Source organism: Eulemur rufifrons, chromosome 7, assembly GCF_041146395.1.
Source record: "Eulemur rufifrons isolate Redbay chromosome 7, OSU_ERuf_1, whole genome shotgun sequence".
Lineage (NCBI taxonomy): Eukaryota > Metazoa > Chordata > Mammalia > Primates > Lemuridae > Eulemur > Eulemur rufifrons.
The window spans coordinates 66,017,389-66,042,032 of record NC_090989.1 but is presented as its reverse complement, the minus strand read 5'-3'; positions in this window follow the sequence as shown (position 1 = coordinate 66,042,032).

The window sequence follows — 24,644 nt, the reverse complement described above, 5'->3', positions numbered from 1 at the left end:
AAAATGTAAATGCTATGGAAATAGTTATTATACTATATTATTACTATTCTTTATTGTGGTATTGTTATTTTGCATTACATTTTTTTGCAAATATTTTTGATCCACAGTTGGTTGAATCTGTGGGTGCAGAACCCACAGATATAGAGGGCCAATATTATACAGTAAGAGCTTTCCATGTTCCCTAGATACAATAGCAATATATCAAAATCCTATTCACCAGTAATAACCAATAAAAAAATTAATAGATAAAGGATCCCATTTTCAACAATAAAAGTCTTGATATACCCAGAAGTACACCTAACCAAAAATATACAAGAATATTTTTGGAGAAAATTACAAATAATTATTGAAAGAAAAAAAAGAGATCCTTGATAAATGGAGAAAAAAGCTTTCTTCTGAACTGGAAGATTCATTATAAAGGTGCCAGTTCTTCACAAATTAATTCATAAGTTAAATGCACTTCTATGGATCAAGATGTGGAACAACAGACTTCTACACTGCTGAAAGGGGTATAAATCAGTACAGCAGCTTTAAGAAACAATCTGGTTACATCCTTTACACCCAAGAATTTCAGTCCTAAATGGAGAATCTTTCTTGTGCATATCAGTAGACATGCATTAAAATATTCATTGCAGCAAAAAAAATAGGAAACAGTCTGTTTCCATCAGAAGAATGAATAATAGTGATGTACTCATAGAATGAAATACTATATACAGCGGTAAAAGGAATTATAAGTATATTTCTTAAGAGATCAATCTCCAAAACAATGCTGAATGAAAGAAGCAAGTTACAAAAGGATATAAAAAGAAGAGTGTTTAGATAACTTTTAGGGTCTGAAAAACAACTGTTTATGTTTATACTGTCTTTTTATGTATCCATACAAACATGATAAACAGTGATGGTGCTTCTGTTAGGGAGGAAAGGACATGGAAATGGGAAAACAGGGTTCACCAAGAGCCTCAAAAGTATCTGATGCTCTTTTTATTAAGGATCTGTTTTGTCTCTACGATAGAAATCTTTCACTATTAAAAGGTGTTTTATCCTAAATACAGTGAGGTATTTTGGATTGAATCCTGGAAGGGAAAAAGGACTTTACTGTCGTTCTTTGGTATACTTGGGGGATTGGTTCCAGGACTTCTGCACGTGCCAAATTCTGCATATACTCAAGGCCTGCAGTTGGCCCTGCAGAACTTGCATATAAGAAAAGTCGGCCTTCTGTATATTTGGGTTTCACATCCCGTGAATACTGTATTTTTGATCCACATTTGGTTGATAGAAATCTGTGTGTGAGTGGACCTGTGCAGTTCAAATCTGTGTTGTTCAAGGGTCAACTGTAGTTGAAAAAACTGGTGAAGTCCAAATTGAACTGGATTAGCCAGATATGGTGGCATGTGCCTGTAGTCCCAGCTACTGGGGAGGCTAAGGTGGGAGGATGGCTTGAGCCCAGGAGTTCAAGGTTACAGTGAGCTATGATTGTGTCACTGCACTCCAGCTTGGGTGATGGAGCAAGACCCTGTCTCTTAAAATAAAAAATAAAAAGATATGCTAGAATTACAAATAAAATCTGGAGTTTAATAAATAGACTATACCAGTGTTAGTTTTAGTTTTGACAAATTTACCATGGCAATAGGTTAACATCAGAGAAAACTGGGTGAAGGGTATACAAAGACTCTCTGTATCATCTTTGCAACTTTTCTAAAAATCTAATTACTCCCAAATAAAACGTCTATTTTAAACAGATAAAATAGGGGAGGAATGGATTTTATTTTTCAAAAGGGCTCTCACAGTTCTTTCCCCTGCTCCCCACCCTCAGCACTCTCCATCCACCCTGAGCCCTGTCCCTGGGGTGGATGTACACATGACAGGTCCTTATAAATATTTCCTGGGTTAATGCTTCTAGTCTGTGTGTCCTGCACATCTCATCTGTGCTGTTTTAGAGCACTCCTAGAGGACAAAGCCAGTCTCTCTGCAAAATCTGATTTACTCCAATTTCATGGAGTAAGATCCTTGGTACTCACCTAAGATTCAGAAATCTTAGGGCTGGACGGGACACTAACAAAGTGCCCTGCCCAGCCCTTCTCCACAGAGAGTCAAGTCACCTGGAGGCCAGGGAGGCTGAGGAACTCAGTGAGCAGAAAAGACTAGAACCCAGAAGTTTTTCTTCCTAGGATTATCTTTGCTCTCACCTCATTATCTCTCATAATAAAGGCAAATGAATTTGAACATCCTCCTTTATTTGTTTTAAAAACTGGAAGAGAGACCAGGGGTAGTGGTGTGTACCTGTAGTCCCAGCTACTTGGGAGGCTGAAGTGGGAGGATCACTTGGGCCCAGGAGTTTGAGGCTGTGGTGCACAATTATTGCACCTGTGAATAGCCACTGCTCTGTAGCCTGGGCAACATAGTGAGACCCTGTCTCTGATAAAAAACAAAAACCCAAGGAGAAGAGTTATATATTCGTTCAGAAATAGTGACAGAAAACACTGGAGTTGGAGACATCAAGATGAGGTTGGTGCATCTTTTTGTTCCTTTGCTTTGGACCTTTTTAGGTTAAAGACTGCCTACCCTCGAGGGAAGGAAAGTGTGGGCTGGGGTGCAGAGGAAACTAAGAGTTACAGAATGTGTTCCTGTCTCTCAGTCCTTATCACAACCCTCTGGAAAGGTCATTTACTCCCATCTTACAGATGAGGTAACAAGGCTTAGAAAGGTGAAATGACTTCCCCAAGGTAGGTAAAACTAATAAGAGGTAGACCTCCATTTTGGGAAGCCAGGGCTGATTCTAAGAACCCATGACTTAAATGCAAATTAAAATCACAATGAGATACCATCTTACACTAGTCAGAGTGGCCATTATTAAAAATTTTAAAAATAACATGATGAGGATGCAGAGAAAAGGGAACTCTTACACACTGCTGGTAGGAATGTAAATTAGTACAACCTCTACGGAAAACAGTATGGAGATTTCTCAAAGAACTAAAAATAGAACTACCATTCAATCGAGCAATCCCACTACTGGGTATCTAAAGGAAAAAAAAAATATATCAAAAAGATACCTGCACTCGCATATTTATCGCAGCACAATTCACAATAGCAAAGATATGAAATCAACCTGAGTGTCCACCAATGGATAATTGGATAAAGAAAATATTGCGTATATACACCACGGACTACTCTTCATCCATAAAAAAGAATGAAATAGTATCTTTTGCAGCAACATGGATGGAACTGGAGGCCTTTATTTGAAGTGAACTAACTCAGACCCAGAAAGACAGATACAACATGTTCTCACTTACAGGTGGGAGCTAAATAACGTGCCCACATGGAAGCGGAGTGTGGGACGATGGACGATGGAGACTCAGAGGGGTGAGGGGTTGGGTAGGGGTGGATGACGGGAGGCTGCTTGGTGGGTACAGTGTGTGCTGCTCCAGTGATGGATGCACTGAAGGCCCTGACTTCACCACAGTGCAATATATCAATGTAGCAAAATTGCACTTGTACCCTATGAATATATACAAATAAAAATAAATGGGGAAATAAAAGAACTCATGACTAAGGAAGACCCCTCTGAAATCAGGGAGGATAAATTCCCTAGAGCCGACTTCCACTCTCGGGAGAGCTGTGGCTGGGAACTATGTAGATTGTGAGTCAAGGCAGAACAGCCAGCCTGGGACAGGCTGAGGACAGCTGCAGGGGCTGTGGGGGTATCAGGCCTGCCAGGACTACAAGCCACAGCAGATTCTTCCCTCTGGAAAAGAAAAAGTTCTGCAGGTTGGCTCCCTGCTCATTCCTCCCACCCCTCATTCCTCTGTCCTGTCCCAGCTCGGGGGTGCCTATGTGCACTAGCTCTCCTGGACAGGCCTCCCCCAAACCAAGGTCCCCCCTTTGCTCTGTTTAGTAGGTGTGGGAGAGGTTCATGTGACTGAAGAGGACACCTTGGGGCTTGATCGAGATGCGTGTGAGAGTAAATGAAATCACTATGCGAATGTGGTTGTTGGCTGAACACAGAGCGTTAGCCTGGGAGGTTTGTGGGAGCCAGGAAGGAGAGTGCCTTTTGAGAGGTCTCCCAGGAGAATATGAGATTAGTTGAGGTTCAGTGAGTTCCTTTGTTGCTAACTCAAGAAGCGTATTTGAAGGGATAGGCCCCCTCACTTAGAGCAGAGCATCCTAGCCTTGTCTCCATAGTGACAGTGCTCAAACTGAGGCTTAAAAACCAGAAGCGCCAGGTCAGAGGGATTCCTTTGGAGCTGTGCTTCCCTGGTAGAGGTCCCAGCTATTGTGTGCTGTGGAGCAGAGGGACAGGGGGTTTGAATAGCTTCCCTTCCTTCCTGTCTCTTGCTGTGGGGCTTTTGTTTTGGTTTTTCTCTCTGGACTAATGTGGCCTTTGGAAAGGGGTGCCTCTCTGCAGAAGGAATAGTCTTCATTTAGACCTGTGTCAGAAGTTGGAGGCATCTCTCTCTTTCAGGCCCTTTTCTTTGTTGGGTATGCTGTTAGCTTGCCATTCTGGGACTTCAGAGAGTTCTCTGTAAAGCCAGCCACCTTGCCCCTGTCGCTGTTAGAACATGAATCCTTTTGCAGCAAGCTACACACATTCTTCTTGTCCTGCTCCCTAGCTTGGATGGCCTCAGGCCTAGCTGTTCCTTCCTACCTCACAGGGAAAGGATAAAAGAGCCCTTACAACCAGGCTAACCTGTGAGATGTGGTCACTTGGCTTATGTGGTCTCTTTAAACTGTACCCCAATTTGCAAAGACGTATTAAGAGGTACGATTATTTCTTCTAATCTGTCTGACTTCATTGCTTCCAGTACCTTTGACATCTGTCTGGCCTGCTGTATCTCTGCTTTGACAATCTGGTTTCTAGACTTTGGCTTGCTTTGACCTGTGGACTGCTGAGACTTGAGCTACTGAATTACCAACAGGCGGTGGTAAAGGGTGTCTAGATTTTATTACTCCTCCTGGTCCCAGGTCCCTGTCTGATGAGCCATGCTCCACACTATCCCAAGACCATACCCTGAGCACCACCAAGCCATCTGTGTTCAGTATCAGAATGTGTAGGTTCTCTCTGGCCAGAGCCTACATGGTGTCTGGCCCAACAGCAAATCGGGAGCCAGCCAAAGCTGTGTTAGACATAATCCTGCCTTATGGTCCTTGTAGTATAGTGATAGGTGACACTAGAATATAAGTTCCTCAAAGAAGGGATCTTTGTCTATTTTACTTTGTTCATTAATATATCCCCTGTTCTTAGAACAGTGACCAGTATTTAAGTGTTTAATAAAAATGTGTTGAATAATGAATGAATGGACAAAATGTCCACGTACAATGTCTATGTACGATTTCAAAAGAGAGAAGTACAATAAATAGGGGAATTTCTGAGAGATGAGATAATGGTAGGTGAAACCAACAAAAATGTTGATCTTGTTTATTGAGATTGATTATATGATTCTTTGGAATTTGCTGAGACTTGCATTATAGCCTCTTACAGTTTAATTTTTAAAAATATTTCCTATGTGCTTGAGAAGAATAATGCATATTTTATAATTATCAGGTATAGAGTTGTATATATGTCTGTTAGATCAAGCTTTTTTGCCTATGGTAACAAACTTGGGAGTTTTCACACAAATAATTGCCAGATTGAATTAAATTGAGTAGAGTTGTTCTGATTATGAGGAGTTATGTTGGGGGTACAGTTACTGGACCCCCGTTTCTAAAACTAATGCCAGGGATATCCTCTAAGTCTTTATCTCACGCCTGTTATTGTTGCATAGTGATTCTCCTTCCTGACTGATTACATTAAAGTCTATTTTGTCTGATATTAATTCAGCTATTCTAATTCTCTTATGGTTAGTTTTTGCCTGACATTTTTTCATTTATTTCTTTCAATACCTTTATGTGTTTTAGGTTCATCTTATGAAAAGTATATAGCTGTAATGTATAGATACAGATGATATTGTATGATATTAATATACATAATCTGTCTTTTAACTGGCAAATTTGATCCATTTATATTTATTGTGATTTCTGATACAGTTGGAGTTGGAGAGACATGAGTGTACAGGGATGGAAGAATTGCTAATGGCCATGATGGGGTATAATCTACCACAACAGTGTACTAGAAGATACCAAATAAATGTCAGTTCTCCTTTCCAACTCCCATCTCCAGTTTTTGCCTATTGGATATTTGGGTGATTTAAGTTGATTTTTTCTGATCAGTTCCTTGAATGCAAATGTTGTATACTCCTGATGACACTTTCAGCCTCTCTAACCTCTAGCAGACCTTGTGGGTGGTGCATGAAAGAACTGGGATGATTTTAGGAGGGTTAAAAAGGGAGTGGGTGGAAAGAAAATTATGGCCAGGAGGTGCTGATGACTCATTGAAAACATGTGAATGGAAAGGAAGACTAGAAATAGCGTGGTAGCTGGAAAGAGCAGTGGGTTCTAAATGTGGGTATTTTCAAGAGAAGATGTCTGGAGGTAGAGAGGAAGGAACTGACAGAAAAGAAATAGCTGAAGATACTAATGAGGCAACAATTAAGCTGCCACTTATTAGTCTCTTTAGTGTAAGTAGCAGGAAGAGAAGTATACAGAATGCAATGTTTTTACGTAGTGTACTATAGAAATACATATCTCTACTAAATTATTGGTGTAAACTATGTAAAGATAAGCAACATGAGTTTTAAAATGTAGATTAATCTCATATTTTCTTACCTAGCTTTTAATAAACATTAATTAAGCCAACTGGATTTTCTTTTTCTACTCCTTCTTAGTACTAGAAAGAACGTTCAATGTAATCAAGTCTATATTCTCATTTAAGGCAGGAGACCCCTGACAGCATCCCTGACAGATAGTTGTCCAGGACCTTTTGAATACTTGTGGTTTTAAGAATCCACCACCTCAAATACAAAGCAGCTGCCTCTCTCCAGAGATCTGATAACATGAACCCCTTCTTTTATTCAGTAGAAATCCGCCTGTGTGTAACTAGCTCTCTCTGGAACAACGTATCATAATTTCACTAATATAATTTCATTACATTTGAAGTCTCTACCATACATCCATCCCTTCATACCCCATCTTCTAACATCACCTGAGATCTTTTTTATAAGGGGACTTCTGGATCCTCCAAGAAGTTTGTGTCTTTTTTAAACAAGGCATCCCTTTTGTGCATTCTGATTAAAGCAGTTGTCCAGAACCATGAATGATAATTGAATTTTGTCAGATGCTTTTTTTTGTACCTAACAAAATAATGTAGTTTTATTCTCTTTAGTCAGTTGGCATTGTAAATTATACTGATTTTCAAATATTGAACCAGCCTAATGTTTCCAGGACACATTCCATGTGATAATAATATATTTTTCAAACTATATTGCTGAATTTGATTTGCTAGTATTTTGTTGAGGATTTTTATGTTTATATTGATGAAGAATATTGGTCTGTGGTTTTCTTTTTTTGTAATGTCTTTATCTTATTTTTATATCAAGTAATGTTTGCCTCATAAAATTTCTTTAATTCATATTATCTGTTTCTTCTTGTGTGAGTTTGTTTCTTCTTGGTAGTTTGTGCCTTTCAAGGAATCTGTCTGTTTTATCTAAGTTGTCAAATTTATGGGCATAGAATTATTCACAATATTTATTAACTTTTAATTTTTTTATTTTTATAGATTAGAGGGTACAAGTACAGTTTCCTTATATGACATATCATGTAGTGGTAAAGTCTGGGCTTTAGTGTATCCATAACCCAAATAGTCTACATTGTACCCTTTAAGTAATTTCTCTTCATTCACTCACCTCCCACCCTCCTACCCTTCTGGGTCTCCAATGTCTATTATTCCTTTCTCTATGTTCATGTGTACACATTATTTAGCTCCCACTTATAAGTGAAAACATGGCATTTGATTTTCTTTTTGAGTTATTTCACTTAAGATAATGGCTTCCAGTTCCATCCAGGTTGCTGCAAAAGACATGATCTCATTCTTTTTTATGCCTGAGTAGTATTCCATGGTGTGTGTGTATGGGTGTGTGTGTGTGTGTGTGTGTGTGTATCTCACATTTTTTTTAATCCAGTCATCCATTAGTGGACACTTCAGTTGATTTCATACCTTTACTATTGTGAATAGTGCTGTGAGAAACGTGTGTAGGTATCTTTTTGATATAATGATTTCTTTTCTTTGGGATTGCTGTTCTATTTTTAGTTCTTTGAGAAATCTACATACTGTTTTCTATAGAGGCTATACTATTAATAGTTTACATTCCCACCAACAGTGTATAAGAGTTCTCTTTTCTCCACATCCTCACCAACATCTATTATTTTTTAACTTTTTTAATAATAGCCATTCTGACTGGTATAAGGTGGCATCTCATTGTGGTTGTAATTTGCATTTTTCTGATGTTGAGCATTTTTTCATACCGTTGTGGCCATTTGTGTATCTTCTTTTAAAGAATATCTGTTCATGTTCTTTGCCCACTTTTTAATGGGGTTATTGGGGGGGGATTGTTGAGTTGTTTGAGTTCCTTGTTGATTCTGGATATTAGTCCTTTGTTGGATACATAGTTTACAAATATTTTCATCCATTCTATAGGCTGTCTATTCACTCTGTTGATTATTTCTTTTGCTGTGAAGAATATTTTCATTTAATTAAGTCCCATTTGTCTGTTTTTGTTTTTGTTGCATTTGCTTTTGAGGTCTTAGTCATGAATTCTTTGCCTAGGCCAACGTCCAGAAGAGTTTTTCCTAGGTTTTCTTTCAGCATTTGTATAGTTTCAGGTCTTACATTTAGGTCTTTAATCCATCTTGAGCTAATTTTTGCATTTGGTGAGACATAGGGGTCTGATTTCATTCTTCTGCATGTGGCTATCCAATTTTCCCAGTACCATTTATAGAATAAGGTGTCCTTTCCCCAGTGTATGTTTTTGTGGACTTTGTCAAAGATCAGTTGACTATAGGTCTGTGATTTTATTTCTCTATTCTGTTCCATTGATCTTTGTGTCTGTTTTTATACCAGTATCGTGCTGTTTTGTTTACTATTGCTTTGTAGTCTAATTTGAAGTCAGGTAATGTCATGCTTCCAGCTTTGTTCTTTTTGTTCAGGATTACTTTGGCTATTTGGGCTTTTTTGGTTCCATCTGAATTTTAGGATTATTTTTTCTAATTCTATAAAATATGACATTGGTATTTAGATACAAATTGCATTGAATCTGTAGATTGCTTAGTGCAGTATGGTCATTTTAACAACATTGATTCTTATAATCCATGAGTATGGAATGTTTTTCCATTTGTTTGTGTCATCTACAATTTTTTTTATCAGTGTTTTGTAGTTTTCCATGTACAGCTCTTGCTCTTTCACTTCCTTGGTTAAATGTATTCCTAGGTATAGGTATTTTTTTTGTAGCTATTGTAAAAGGGATTGACTTCTTGATTTTGTTCTCAGCATGATCATTATGGGTATGTAGAAATGGGACAGATTTTTGTGTGATGATTTTGTATCCTGAAACTTTTACTGAACTTATTTATCAAATCTGGGAGTTTTTTCATGGAATCTGTAGGGTTTTCCAGGTATAAGATCATATTGTCAGCAAACAAAGATAATTTGATTTCCTTTTTTCTCATTTGAATGCCTTTATTTCTTTTGCCTGATTGCTATGGCTAGCACTTCCAGTACTATGTTGAGTAGGAGTGGTAAAAGTGGACATCCTTTCTTGTTTCAGTTCTTAGGGGGAATGCTTTCAGTTTTTCCCTGTTCAAAATGATGTTGGCTGTGAGTTTGTCATATATGGCATATTACATATTACTATTTTGACATATGTTCTTTCTATGCCTAGTTTGTTGAGGGTTTTTATCATGAAGGGATGCCTTATCTTTTTAATGTCTGTGGGATCTGTAGTGATGTCCCTTCTTTTTTTCCTGAGATTTATAATTTGTGTCATCTTTCTTTTTTTCCTGATCAGCATGACTAAAGGCTTACTAATTTTATTGATCTTTTCAAAGAACAAAGTTTAGGTCTCATCAATTTTCTTTCTTTTTTTTTTCAATTTCTTTGATTTCTACTTTTATCTCTATTATTTCCTTGTCTCTGATAGATTTGGATTTAATTTGCTCTTTTTCTAGTTTTCTATAAGTGGAAGCATAAATCATTGAATTGAGACTTTATTTCTTTACTAACATAAACACTTAATGCTATACATTTTCTTCTGAGCTTTTTCTGCATCCCCCCAAATTTCATACATTGTGTTTTCATGTTAATTCAGTTTGAAATATTTTCTATTACTCACTATGTCTTCTTTTTTGAAATATGAGTTATTTATAAATGTGTTGTTTAATCTCCAAACATTTTAGGAATTTTTCAGATATCCTCCTGATACTAATTTCTAGTTAATTTCATGATGATCAGAGAACATTTCCATATGGTTTCACTTCTTTTAAGTTGATTCAGGTTTTGTGTAGTAGCTCAGAATATAGTCTCTATTGATGAATGTTTCATGTTTACTTGAAAAAAATGTGTATTTTGTATTTATTGAGTAGAGTGTCCATTCAGCCATGTTGATTTATAGTGATGTTCAGCCCTTCTATATCCTTACTTATTTTGTATACTTGTTTTTATCAATTACTGAAAGAGGAATGTTGAAGTCTCTAACTACAATTGTGGATTTTCCTAGTTTTTTCAGTTCTAAGAATTTTTGAGTAATTTATGTTGGAGCCCTGTGTTGGATGCACACACATTTAGGAGAGTTCCCCAAACTCAGAATTTCAAACATCTTTCCTACAGGAGGTTCACTAAGAAATCTACAAGCATCATGTGGTGGCCTAGCAGATGTTCCTTCTCTGTAGGGAAGTTACCCATGCCCTGGGGTGTCATATGTTTCCAGACACTCAGAACTCTTCTACATGGTTCTTGATGTTTCTGGTATGGAATAAGCCCCAAAATATATTAAGTGAAAAAAACAAGGTGTAGAATAGTGTGTGTAATATGTTATCATTTATATTTAAGAAAAAGGAGGGATAAAAATATACATGTATTTTTATAACATATCTCTAGGAGACACCAATGACATGGCTGACTTTGTGGAAGGGAAGTAGGTTCTGGGTCCTTGGGAGCAGGGGTGGGTGCAAGATCTTTCATTGTATACCTTTTGTGTCTCTTCAGTTGTAGGGGTGAGGGAAAACCTCCCCTTTATCCTCAGAAGCTTCATGGAAAATCAACTGACAAAAGGCCGATTAATAGGAGAAAAGGCATACAAATTTATTTGATCATAGTTTTACAGGACACAAGAGCCTTCAGAATGAAGACCCAGAGGTACAGCGGAAACTGTCCATTTTCGTGATGTTTAGGTTCAACAAAGTATGGACAGCCATGTAGAAATGTGGTTGGACAAAAAGGGTATGATATAATGCTGACACTGAGTGGGGAACCCAGCAAGGCCTGTCTGTCTAGATTCTTGGCCTCTCTGTGCAGCATTCTTCCCTTCTGCACATGGGGCAGGACCCTCTCTATAAGGGAGGTCTTATGATCTACAATCAAAAAATGTGGGTCATATAATTTCTTTACGGCAAGAGGTAGGTCAGATAACTTCTTTATGGGTAGTTTTTCCACAGAAAGGTGGCAGAGGTGTGGGGGAGGAACTTTATGGCCAGAGGTAGGTCAGGTAATTTCTTTATGGCTAGTTTTTCCACAGAAAGGTGGGGGGTGAGATGGGAGAGGAAGTTTGAGTAATATTTTTAGGTTTTATGGCTGGCTTTGGGGAAAAGGAATTGTTTTCTATGAGCTGCCTTGGGGAAAAGGGATTCTAGTTTCTATGGCTAGTGTCTCAGGAGAATAAGGGGCCAGAGACAGGAGGTCAGGAGAAGGTCAGAGAGAAACTTGTGCTTTGAAGGCTGTTTCTGAGGCCTTCATTTTGGGGTGTTGCTTTCTGAGCCCAAACACAAGTTTGAACTTCTTTTATTCAAAGAAAAATACAAGCTAAAGTTAAAACTAAAAAATCCTTCTAGGATGGTTAATCAAACTTGAGGCTTAGACTAGCCCGTGATAGTTTACCCTTGTCCCCATTTCTCATCATCAGGTCGTCCTTCTTCAGGCCTCCACCCCAGTCCTTTGCCAGCAACAAACTTGCTGAAACACCTTGGTGCCTCTCAGAGTCTAATAGGAGCTACACAGGGATGAGGTGGCATCTCTAAAATAACTCATGTGACTAATTGCCACATTTAGCCCCAAACTTCTAGACCAATGGTTCTCACACTTGAGCCTGCATCAGAGCCACCTGGAGGGCTTGTTAGTACACAGGTTTCTCAGCCCCACCCGGAGTTTCTGATTCAGCAGGTCTGGGGTGGACCCAAGAATCTGCAGTTCTAACAAGTTCCCGGGTGATGCTAATTAGGGACCACACTTTGAGACCCACTGCTCTCGACTAGAATAGCTTCTCCTGTGACGTATTCGTGTGTGCTGTTGGTGTTCCAGCTGTGTCCTCTTTAGAAAATCAGGAGAGGTAGGCTCCTTTCCCTGGGCAGGCCCGTAGCGCACCGTGGTCCAGCGCTCTGTCCAGCCAGCACTGCCACCAGGCTCCTTCCTCCTCGTGAGACAACATGTGCTTTACCTCCAGCAGAGCTGACACATCAGAAACCTGGCCTCCCCTCCATCTGTACTTCCCAGAGCAGACATCCTTGTGGTCCCTGCAGTCAACTCCCTGTGAAGACTTAATTGGTATTTAAGAGGAGGCACAAGAAGAGCCCTGCTGGTTACTGATTTCCTTCCCGGTGTTTCTCTGGAGGGGTGTGTTAGCATTTTAAGCCAGACACTTCTTTACAATCAGCTTCTGTTTAATGTGGGACATCGGGCCCCCTTCCCCTGTCCTCAAGTCATTGTGACAATCAGTGATCCTGCCACACATCCTAATGTCCTCCCACCTGCTCCCCCATGGGTGATGAGGACAGAGACTTCCACTGAGAACCACAAAGATTTGTTTGTATTAAACCACCAGACCCCTGCCTAAACCACTGCTTTAGAGCCCTACAAAAATCCCAAGTCATGCTTTGATCGTTTCCTTACTTTTATTGAATGTTGATATTAAAAGCTTACCAAATGCTGAATGTTTCAGAAAATGCTATAGGTGGAATTGTCCATCATCATGTTCAGTCCTCTTTCTGGAGAGAGGCCTTTTGGAGGTTAGCACTGGAGGGCCCTGTTTCCTGATGAAGTGGCTCTGTGTCCTTGTCCAACAAGAATTATGTGACCCATCCTGTTTCCTTTTTTTGCTATGAGTGTTGGGGAACTTGGGGATAGATATAAACGCTTGAGTGGCAAAATTAGCTTAGAAAACAATTTTGCATATGTTATCAGCTTTTATACAGTTTTAATTTTTAAATAATCTGTAGCTTTATTTTGTGCTGTCTTGTGATGGCTTCAAGTCCTTTGAGAAGCAAGAGGAGTATAAAGTGTCTGTGGTATAGGTGAGTTAAGCAATGATTAGAGCTACGTGTGGACTAATCAGCTGGGCAAAGAATGGGAAGAGCGGAGCACCCAGGGGCCTCCTGTGGGCCTGGGGCTGGGTGGTGGGCTCAGGACAGGAGGGGCAGCAGGCCAAGAGGCTCCTCTGGCTGGCAGAAAGTGGAAGGGTGGCTGGTGAGGATGAGGTGCCAGGTGCGCGCACACTGCAGGTGGAGTCGACAGGGGTTCCTGAGCCCTCGCCGGGGGCGGGGGGCGGGGGGCGGCGGGGTGGGGGATCATTGAGGAGAGTGTCAGCAGATGGCCCCCGCTTGACCTTTCTCCTCAAGGTCAACAGAAGTCCTGCTGGGACGGCCTGGCTTAGCCTATTCCTTATGGACAGTCCATCCTGCATCAGCTCCCACTTGGTCCTGAGGCCCAACAGGTTATAGGGAGCAGCTGGGTGTAAAGGGGGCTGGCTCCCTGGATTCTTTCTGCTCACACCCCCTGTGCAGGTGGAAAACAGCATCTGGCCATGGAATCCCACCCCATCCTGCCCATGCTCTGAGAGCCTAGTCACTCCCATTTCCTCCTCAAAGTGTGGGGGGAACCACCACCTTAAACCAAGGGTTTCCACCCTCTAGGTCTCCTGTGTGATTTATTAAGGGATTGTGTAAGAACCTTTTAATTGGAAACCCTCCCTGCTGAAATGCTGTCTTGTCTGTCTATGCCACGATAACCCTGAGACTGGATAATGTATAGTAAACAGACGTTTATTCCTCATGGTTCTGGAGCCTGGGAATGCCAAGATCAAGGGCAGCAGCAGATTCAGTTATGATGAGGGCTGCTCTCTGTTTCTGAGATGGTGTCTTGTTGCTGTGTCCTCGTGTCAGAATCCTGGGCTTTGGCACCCAAGATGTCTGGTTGGGAGTCTGCCCTCCATTCTCGGTGTGCTCTTGGCCGAACAATGACCAGACACACCAAAATGTCAAGTCCAGACTATTGTCCCAGTCCTCTGACTCCTTTTTTGGAAAAATCACCAGCAAGGCCAATACAACGGAGTAACCTCAGGCAGGGAGCGGTTTCATGAGAGCAGCTCTTTACTGTAGGATAAAATGGATCTGTCTGAGAGTGGAGAGAGACAGAACGACTCACTGGCTGCCCCACTCACTTCCTCCTGGCCGCTCAGATTATTTCCTTTTATTAGCCCAGTCTGGAGGAGGGCTCTTGAGAGGTGTAGGATGTTAGCAGATGACCAACAGGTGTCCTCAAAAGTCTATCTGCATATACAAGCGCCCTCTAAGAAAGCCCACCTGGGGCTGTGAACCGCAATGCAGATTCAAGCTAATGGCATATTAATTACCCTTAGGTTGCTCTAGGTCACTTCTAAATCCTATCATGCCCAGGCTGGGGAATTCCTAGACTGATAACGCATTCCCTCTTTCCCCAGGTGGAACAATTGCTCGGGATAGGATTAAGGGTGGGGCAGCACCAAAATGGAGTGCCAGCCCTCATCCTTCTTCCCAGGTGGAGCAGTTGCTCAAGACAGCACCAAAGCAGGGAGCCCTTGTCCCAAAAAGAGCCGGAGATCCTGACTATCTACCTAACACTCACGTGGCAGAAGGCAGAAGGGCAAAAGGGGGGCCTAGCTGGTTCCCTTTAGCCCTTTTATAAGGTTGCTAATCCCATTCATGAAGGCTCTACTCTGAGGACTTAATCACCTCCTCAAGGTCCCACTGTTTAACTCTGTTGCATTGGGGATTAAGTTTCAACATGAATTTTGGAGGAGACACAAACATTCAAGCCATAGCAACTGCCACTGTGAGAGCTTGATTTCCTTTGGGTTTGCAAACTGCCCTTTACAAATTAACACACCTTTGGAAGGGTGGCCCATAAAGGGCCCAGAAATAAGTCATCTGTATCTTTGAGGAAATGGGTTTACTGCTCATTATAGGAATTTGCTTCCTGCTTAAGAAGCAAATGAGATTTGCCCTCAGAGGGAAACAAAAGTTTCTGAAGGGAGAAGGGGGCATTTCAGGAGCCTGGGCCAAGGAGAATGGGTGGACCCCGTGGGCTGCCTCAGCGTGAGTTCTGGGGGAGCAGAGGACGTGGGCTCAGCCCTGGGGACAGCGTGGGTAGGGGAGTCACTCATCTCTGAGGACAGTCCTCTCCTGGGGTGTCAGTGTTTTCTTCCTCCCCACTCAGCTTCTTCCCCTGCCCATGTCACCAAAGCCAGGCCCCTGCTTGCCAGGAGCCAGCTCCCTCTAGAGAGCCCCAACAGCCACCTGCCTGCATTGCCTTTCACCTGCAGGGAGGCGCTCCCAGGGCCTCTCCGCAGACCCCTGACCTCACCTGAGCACCGCCCTCCCAGTACCCTAGGAAGAAAGCACCTAGTTCTGGTTCTCCTTGTAACCATTGTTCCTGAACTCTAAACCTGCAACCCCCCACAGGGTAGTAAAAGCTACCTATTGTCGCCTCTGGGAAGTTCCTCTGTTTCCACGCAGCTTTGTCGTGGGAGTGCGAGCCCCTCCCCGCTGCTCCCACACCCCTGTGCGTGTCTGTCTCTGATTTGCCTTTCCTTTCCTCTCCCACCCAGGTGGCTCCCGAACCGCTGCCTCTGCTGCAGTTCAGCACAACTTTGGGAGTGTCCCAGCTGAGAACTCCCCGAGCCCAAGGGAAGCAGATCTCCAGGACGTCGTTCCTGCCCTCCTGGCCCAGTTGCCACAACAAACAGCAGAGAGCACGGTGGTGAGTGGGCAGAGTTTAAATTATGCTGTTGACTGTTCCTCCTCAGTCTGCCCTGGGGAGGCCGCAGAGAGGGGAAGGGTGCGTCTTCCTGGGCGCCCAGGAGAGAGTGGTGCCCCCCAGGTGAGGCGACACCAGGCCAGCTGCCCAGGCAGGTGGAGCAAAGGCAGCATACATTAGCGTTATCTGTTGATCTTGGCTTAGCCAGTCAGAATTCTAGAACTGGCAAACTCGGTGGGAACCGTCAGTGGAGCCAGACGAGAAACACGATCAAGGGCCTGCTGGGTGCCCTGGCCTCTGCTAGAAACTGTTCACCCTGCGAACTGTGTGCTTCGTCCTCCCTAACTGGCCGAAGATGTCCTCCAGGAAGCAGCTCTCATTAGCTGCGTTTGGTTTTGATCTCTCCTTTGGCTCCATGGTTCCTTAGTAAGCAGGCATCGCTGGGGTTGGAGCACAGGTAGAATTCTCTGTCGCTGGTTCCGTGGGACTAAGCGGTTCCAGGTCCTGACCAATTGTCCCTGGGACCCTGCTGCACAGACACAGCCATCTGCAGTCTGTTCAGTGAGAAGTCCCGTGTGACAACAGACATAGAGGGAGCCTGTTTAACTGAGAGGGTGTCTTCTTTGGGCAGCTATACAATGGTAAATATTCTCAATTACATTTAAAAAATGTGTGCCATCTTTTGGGGTTTCATGTGTGTAATTGGAGTCGGGGGTGGTGGTGTTCCCACTGCTTTCTGCAGCTTTAGCAAGTGAGGAAGGTAGTTTCCCTCTGCCACCCTTGACCCTCTCCTTAGGGTCCCACCATGACAGTACTTCAGGGGTCCCTGGCCAGCGTCAGCCTGGAGGGGGCTGTGCTCACTGTCACTGCAAAGGAGGCTGCAGGGCCAGAACCAGGTCCAGTGAAGCAAAGACAGTGAAAAGGGCAGGGATGGAGTGGGGCAGGGGAGGCAGGAATTAGTAAAAGGAAATGTGGCTTTGGATTTAAAAAACTATACTGATTATTTCCCCCATGGTTCTGAACCTGCTTTGAACTATGGCCCCATCATTGACTTGAGACAACAGCTTCTGAGACTACTTTGAAAGACAAAGCTAAGTATCTAGGTTTTGTTCTTTTATTAAGGAAATAAATCTCATAACATTAAAGGAATTTTTAAAAAGTGGCTATGAGGTTGGCTCTACAGTGGCTGATAAGGGGAAAGCAGTGCCTGCCGCTGCCGGAAGGAAACACAGCATGTGACATGGGGCTTTGTCTTCGGATGGGGGAGGCTGGACCCACGCGATCACTGTGGGTATGAGCCAGGCGCCCTTTAAAGGAACCTTGGGGGCTTTTCGACACTGGGAAGCAGCAGAGGTGGAAGATCAAATGATGGAAAGTCATCGCAAGCCCCTTTACTTCACGGGCACATTTGCCTGGCCTGCAATCAGGATGAGGTGGTGCTGATGAGCAGGCTACGCTGGGAGCCTCTCTGTTTAGTCACCAGCTTTATGCTTGTGACAGGGAAATTTGCAACAAGGAAAAGAAGTAAATGAAAATGAGGTGAAACTTCAGCTGTAAAACCTAGTGGCAGTGGGGACTGCAGGAACCCAGTACTCTCCCTGCATTGAGGAGGAGATGGGGCCACGTGAGCAAAGTCCAAGAGATGCACTGGCTGGTGCAGGGGGACCTAGAACTCACACCTTTCTCTTGAATCCCTCAGGGCCACCCACAGGTGACACAGGAGCCTTTAGCAAGACATGAATGTTTCTTGATGGATGTCTCAAAAAGACAAGTAATCTTGAGCTTCCTCCCTACATATTTTCAGAGAAGCCAGTGGAAAATCTCTTATCTGAGTACCATGACCTTAATGAAGATGTTCGTTCTGCTTTTAATATAGTATAATTACTTTAAGCAATGAATTGTGATACCATAGCATATCAAATCATATTTGCATATGCTTCATTATTACTATTCTCTGTTTAATGAAAGCACATGTATTGTAGAAAGCTTTATGTTGCTAGATATCTAACTTGTAGTTAAATATAGGGTTTGATCATCTCTCTTTAAAAGGTGGGCATTAGGGCCTTGGTCAATATTGTAACCATCTCTTATGTTATTGTTTCCGTGAGAAATTCAGCCTCCGTCCCCAGAAAAGAATGTGAGCCACATCAGTGTGGTTGACGTGACGTGACATTCTACCAGATATAATGTTCATTCATTCAACAAGGACTCCTTGAGTGATAAGCAAGGCAAAATCCCTGCTCCCATGTAATTTTCATCCTATTGGGACAGGAAGACAGTAACAACCAGCAGTGATTTTAAAGTATGGTACAGAGCTTAAGGAGATGGAGAAATTGGGTGGAGGGTTATTTTACATAGGATGGACAAGTAGTGAAGAAAGGCCTCTCTGTGGAGGTGATATGTGAGCAGGGAACAGAATGGAGTGAAAGAGTGGGTGTTGAGACAATCTGGGGGAAGAACTTGATTTAAGAAACTGGCAGTTGCAAAGGCCCTGAGGCAGGAGTGAACTTGGCGTGGTTGGAAGAACAGCAGAGCAGGCCTGTGAGCCCAAGAGTGGAGGGGTGAGGCAGAGCTTAATAGGAGGTGAGTTGGGAGCAGTAAGCCAGGGCTGGGTGACATAGGGCCTTGCAGGCCATGGGAGGGAGTCTGGGTTTTATTCTGCTTGTAACAATTAGCCATTGGAGGGGGCTGAGCGGGGCGTGTTGAGATCGGACTGTGTGGAAATTGACTGTAGGGAGGTGAGAGTGGATCCAGGGTGGGTAGGAGCCGCTGCAGCGGCCTAAAAGCTTGACCCTGGTGGCCTGGATGGCTGTGGCAGTGGAGGTGGTGAGGAGAGAGGACACTGGAGTTGGAGCTGGTGGCAGTTGCTGCTGGGTTTCAGGTGGGTGGGAGAGGCACGAGGGATGATGGCTACGCCTGAGCGCCTGGGTGGATGGGAAATGCTGCGGGAGGAACAGGTTCGGCTGGAGATATGGAGAGATCCTGCATGTCTTGGTAGATAACCGTGGAGATGTGGAGTAGTGTGGGATGTAAACTTCTGGAGGTCAGTGGCGAGGGTGGGATGGGAGGTGTACTTGGGAGTCACCAGACTCTTGGCGGTGTTTGAAACTACGAGACTGGATTTGATCACCTTTTGATCACCTTGGGAACGAGCATCACTTAGAGGCCAGGAAGAGGAAGTGGGAGGAAAAAGAGGAGAGTGCAGCATCCCAGAAACCAAGGGAAGAAGGTCTGTCAAGGAGGAGGGGTGGAGGGTGGTGATGAACCATATCAGTGCAGCTGAGAGGTATTAAATGCATTGTCAAGCGAGTAGTAATGCCTTCTTGTGCTTTCCTTGTTTTGTGTGTGCTTGTGGGCTTGTCTTACCCCATTAAACTGGAAACTTGTTGAAGCCAAGGGTGATTTCACGCTGCTTCTGCTTGTACTTGTGGCCACTCAAAGCTGTGGCTTAACTGCCTCACTCGAAAAGCTCTGCTGTGTGAGGTTGGGACCTGAGGTGACAATTCCTTGTAGGACAACTTTTGGAGTTGTCCATCGGGGGGCTGGGGGGGAGTGCTGACAGGGAGGCGAACTAGTCCCAGCCTAGGCAGAAGAGGCTGCTGGTGACCCAACTCTGAGAAGCTGGGTGGCAGAGGAGAAGACACATGGAAGGAGGACAGAAGCACAAACATGTCAGATTCCTGAAGTAAAATACTTAAATGTGGTCACAGGGCTCCAACCTGAGGCAGTGGGGGCCCTGGAGGGCCACAGAGAGCTCTCTGAATGTCCACTGATTGGCACAGCAGTGGGCTCTCTGTCCTCTTTCTCTGCAAGTATACGTGACCCCTGCTGTGGCTGAAGAAGCATGGAGGAGCCCCTCATGGCTTCCCTTGGAGGTGTCTTACTCAGAACGACCAGTTCAGGTCCTTACAAAGAGCGGAGAATCCCCATAGGACCTGTGTCTGGGGAGGAATTCTACAGGCAGGGCTTTGGGGCAGCCGAGGCCTCTTCCCTTGACCTGGTTCCGCTGGTCCGTTTCCATGAGAAGTACCTGGGCCTGAGGCTCTGGCCACTTCTGACTGGGGGCAGTTTCTATGGTGGAACAGCCTTGAAGACCCCTGTTTTAGTCTGTTTTGTGCTGCTATAAAAGAAAATCACAGACTGGGTAATTTATGAAGAACAGAGATTTATTTCTTACAGTTCTGGAGGTTGGGAAGTCCAAGATCAAGGGGCCGGCGTCTGGAGAGAGCCTTCCCATGGTGGAAGGTGGGAGGGCAAGAGAGTGTGAGAGAGCAAGAGGGGGCTGCACTTGCTTTTATAACAAACCCATTTCCACAATAATGAACCCCCTCCTGTGATAACAACATTAATCCATTCATGAGGACAGAGCCCTCCTGACCTGACCTATCATCTCTTAAAGGTTCTACCCCTCAACACTGTTGCATTGGGGATTGTTTCTAACACTTGAACACTGGGGGACACATTCACACCGTAGCAAACCCTGCAGGGGTGGACAACTGGGAGTTAATCTATGTAGGGTGAGAGATGGGTTTTCTGGCAATTGGGAGACTGGGATAAGATCTGAATCCTGTCCTGTCTCTTACATGGACATAATGAAACCAGAAGATCCACAGTATCATAGGAAAACATAGTAATGGTTTCTGGTTGGGGCACCTATGAGAGCTTTGCTGCGATGGAAGGACATCTCAGGGGAGGCAGGACAGCAGTTGAGAGTCCCCCGCAACACAAAGGATATTCTGGGTGTGGGGTGAGGGCAGATCCCGGGCCCTGCAGGGTTTAAGCTGGTAATAAGCTCACAGAGCAAGGGTCCATCCCCTGCAGTTATCCTTGGAACCTAATTACTAAACTTTTCCAGACAGGCCCGATCATGGGGCCTGATAAAGTCCAGTCTTACTGTTAAAACTATGTTAAGATAAAAGCTGTTTTTATTCATTTGCTATCCATTAAAGCCATCACAGATTAATTATTTTTCAAAAGAAAGAAAACTATGCTACAGTTCTGAAAGTAACTTATGACCAGATGTTGAGGTCTTGGGATACCCCCGCCATGCTTAAAAATATGGTAAGAAATCTTTAGACAGTAAAAATCTAAAAATAAAACCCCAAATATTGCTAAGATGAATAATATCAAACCATTGTAGTTCAAGAGTTTTATTGGCTTATTTATTTTTGAAAAGAATCATAAGTTATAATTTAATACCAGATGCTGAGACATAGATATACGCAATTTTGTAGTGGGAGGGAGGGTAATTATAGAATGCAAGAAAGTACCCAAGGGAGAAAACTATGCAAATCACTGGTGGCTTAGCTGCATAGTCAGCGGGTGTCTACAAGCTGGACTTTATCATGCACATGAATCCTTGACCTAAAAATGAGTGATAGTAGTGGTGGCAGGAGGCAAGGGTGAGGACCCTGCCCCATTAGTTCATGGCGCCTGAGGAAGATGTGGAGCTGCTGACCACTTCTGCATCTGCCAGCCTCCCACCCGGCGGCCAGAGGTGAGCAGAAGTTGTACTGGGCATTTTGTAACATTACCCCTAATCATGTCCCCTCCTTTTCCCAGTGCCTGAGGTGAGTCTGGCTTGATGTGGGTTCCAGCGTTAGTGTTTCTAGTTCAGATTTCCCAGAAGGGTGTGGCTGTTCTTATCTCCTCTTCCTAACTACACCAGCTGGTGTCCTGCCGGCCTTCAGCCATGTCATACCCTTCAGGTCACCCATCCCCACCTTTGGGGGCTGGGAGTGTCAGCATGAGCAGCCTGCCTTGTGCTCTTGATGAGGGATAAGGAAAGAGCAGAGCTCCCTAGGAGGACGGGAGAGCTTGCAGTTCTCTTGCCCACATATCTAACGAAGGCATAAGCTTGCCGTGAGTCTTATGCAACACAGACCTGCTGTCTGATACCATGACTGAGAACGTAGATTTAGAAGGAGCGCCTACCTGGTCTGGTGGGAGGGATGAGTGGAACGGGAGGAGAAACAGTGGTCTGTGCATCTCAGACAAGTGAACTTTAAAAAGGCACCTTCAAATTCAAAAGAAGTTCTCCCCCCAAAAACAGTCTTTAGAAGGATCTTGAATGGAATTTTGGATTAAAATCATCAAGATGAAAGTCATGAACAAATAAGGAAATTAGGAAAATCCTTTACTTAAAATGTTTAAAAAATCAGCTAAACAAGGACAGGATGTGATGGGGTTGATAATATTTTAAGATAAAGACTGAGGGAAGAGAGTTTATTTTGCTACTGTCTTTTCTATAGGGTGTTGTTAATACCTGTGAAAGTTCTGAGATTTCACCTACTTTCAAGCTAAGGAGTGAACCTGTCACAGTTCCATAGATGCTGTCTGAAGTTGAGACTCATGGGTTAGAGATACAGGATTTCATGATTTACAACAGTACCAGTTACCGGAGTGTCAACATTTTCCTGCACTGGTTCTTTGAGCTCCGACCCCACAGTGTGATGCAAAGAGGGCCAGGTGACACCTGCACACACACAGGAGAGAGATCTTGAGCTTAGGGAACTTGAGTGTTTTATGATGGACTTGCACTGTGCTCCATGGAGAAGGAGACACTGTCTCATTCTTCCAAGGCTGTTTACGATGCAGATATTCTTGAAAAGATAGTGTGGAACAAAAGCGATCCCTGCCTCTCCTTGCAAGCTGTGCAGAACTGTGAAAGACCCTTGGCGAATGCTCTCCCAACTGTTGCATCCCTTGAAAGGAAGAGGAAGCTAATGTTTATTGCACCCTTGTGCTCCAAGAGCTAACCAGGAGGCTTCTCATTCTTTGCCACATCAAAGCTCCAAAGCAATCTTGATCGGCAGTGATCTATTGTTTCACCAGGAAGGAAGCTGGTGAGGAATGGAGCAGGAGCATCCAGGAGGATTTGTGGATGCTGCTACATACTTTGTATAGGCTAAGCATTGTGCTAACAACTAGCTAAACCTTAATTAGATGCTTATCAGGTGCCAAGCACAGTTCTAAGAGTTCTCCATGAACTGATTTACCCTCACAATTAAGATTATCAGGTGCCGCCGAGGAAATTGAGGCACAGTGAGTGATGGACATGAGATTCAAACCTGAGCATTTAACCACGATACTGTCGTGTTCTTTCTTCAGTCCTCAGGGTCAAGGCAGGGGGTCATGGTCAAACTAGTGTGTGCCCAGAGGATGTGGAAGGGTTTGGAAACCATGCCAAGTGGGAATAGTTGAGGGCCTGATGTGTTTAGTCTGCAGAAGGATAAAGGATAAACGATGCCTGTCTGCAGATATGTGTCGGTGTGTCTTGTGGCAGAGTAGCGTGTGCTCTGTGTGACTGCGGGAGCAGCAGTGGGTCCAGGGCGGGGAGGCATGTCATGACTCAGCAAAATGATTTCCTGAGTAAAGCAAAGCCCCCGACATTGTGTGGGAATGGGCTGCTTGTGAGGGGGAACTTCCTCTCACGGGGTTTTCTGTGTGATTTCCTTTCAGGGATGCTTAGCTATGTAAGGTCCCCACGCTATGATCCTCTGTTTCTCTCTCTGCAGGAGTTGGGCCATGGAAGAAGATGGCCCTAAAGAGGTGCTCTAGACCTTTCCTAAGAGAACTGACCCTGCTAGCTGACCTGAACTCCTTCCCCTGCCGTCTTGTCCTGTCCCTGCCAGGCCTTGGTCCTGGGAGACCTGCACAGAGAGGGTTCCCGCAGTGCGAGGAGGGTCTGGAGGAGTTAGTCTCAGCTGCGTCCCTCGTGCCATGGCTCCTGGCACTCCCAGGCTGCTCTGTCTCACAGGGGACACACCAGGGCCTGGACTGAGTCCCACCTCTAACCCTGCTGGGTGTGGTTCCATCCCTCCCGCCAGTCTGCACTCACCAGCCTCCTGGCGTTGCCACACCTGGCAACTCTCCACACAGACAGCAGCCCCGCTGTTGCCCAGTTTGGAACAGACTAGGATTCCTCTCCTGGGTGGGAGGTTGAATTAGCAGATCTCCATGGTCTCCTAACTGTATTTGTGGTTCTGTGATTCACTCTTTCCTTGTCAAGTAGCCCAAGCTTTAAAAAGCAAGTGGGAACAGGTGGTTAGGTCCAGAGCTGCTCTGTAATGACCTGGCTGTGGCTCCATGGTGACTCCCGTGGTCTTGGGCAGCTGCAGCCCTAAGCTGAGCAGATCCGGTCCAGATAGAGGTCCCGGGGGAGCCCTGGCAGGTAGGGAAGGGAACCTGGGGAGATGGTGAGGAGGAGGAGTGGTGGCAACTGTTCCACTCAGCCAGAAACGGCCTCTGTTGGCAGCCAAAAACTCCCGAGACGTGGTCTTAATTAGCCTGTGCACATCTTTTAAAGAATCACATCTTCATCAAAGGGTTTTAGAGCGTGATGCTTAGTGCAGCGTAAAGGGCATAGTCAGGATCTGATCCTGAAATAATGTCTCTGCTATCCTAGATGTCAGGAGGAGCTAAAAATATCCTTATAACTCTGAGGAATTCTTGGTTTATTGGACCCATCCCTTTGCTCTCTCAACATCACTCCAGAAAG